This window comes from Juglans regia, unplaced genomic scaffold (genome assembly GCF_001411555.2).
Source record: "Juglans regia cultivar Chandler unplaced genomic scaffold, Walnut 2.0 Scaffold_18973, whole genome shotgun sequence".
In the NCBI taxonomy this organism is placed as follows: Eukaryota; Viridiplantae; Streptophyta; class Magnoliopsida; order Fagales; family Juglandaceae; genus Juglans; species Juglans regia.
Window position 1 is genome coordinate 1 of NW_023349801.1, and position 360 is coordinate 360.

Genomic DNA, 360 nt, shown 5'->3' on the forward strand with positions numbered 1-360 from the left:
GGGTGCAACACGAGGACTTCCCAGGAGGTCACCCATCCTAGTACTACTCTCGCCCAAGCACGCTTAACTGCGGAGTTCTGATGGGATCCGGTGCATTAGTGCTGGTATGATCGCACCCATCAAACTAATTACTTGAAATTCATATAATCCTTGACCGACATACTAGCGTCCTTCCGATCCCAATCCAAACGGAGATCTGATCCAAACCCATGGCTACGCGATGGGTAGGGCGAGATTTCCCGAAAAATCCACTCCCGAGTGCTCCTTCTTGTCAATTTATCTCGCAAGGCGGAAAAAACAAAAACGAGGGGTGCAACACGAGGACTTCCCAGGAGGTCACCCATCCTAGTACTACTCTCG

The 360-nt window shown here is 50.6% G+C and overlaps 1 non-coding gene across 1 annotated transcript; it reads right to left on the reverse strand.

Moving 5' to 3' along the window:
- On the reverse strand, nucleotides 1-118 carry LOC118345263 (the record flags this gene model as incomplete). The annotated part of the gene is made up of 1 exon (XR_004798841.1): nucleotides 1-118. It is a non-coding gene; the product is annotated as a 5S ribosomal RNA (ribosomal RNA).
- Between the last annotated feature and the right edge of the window lie 242 nt (nucleotides 119-360).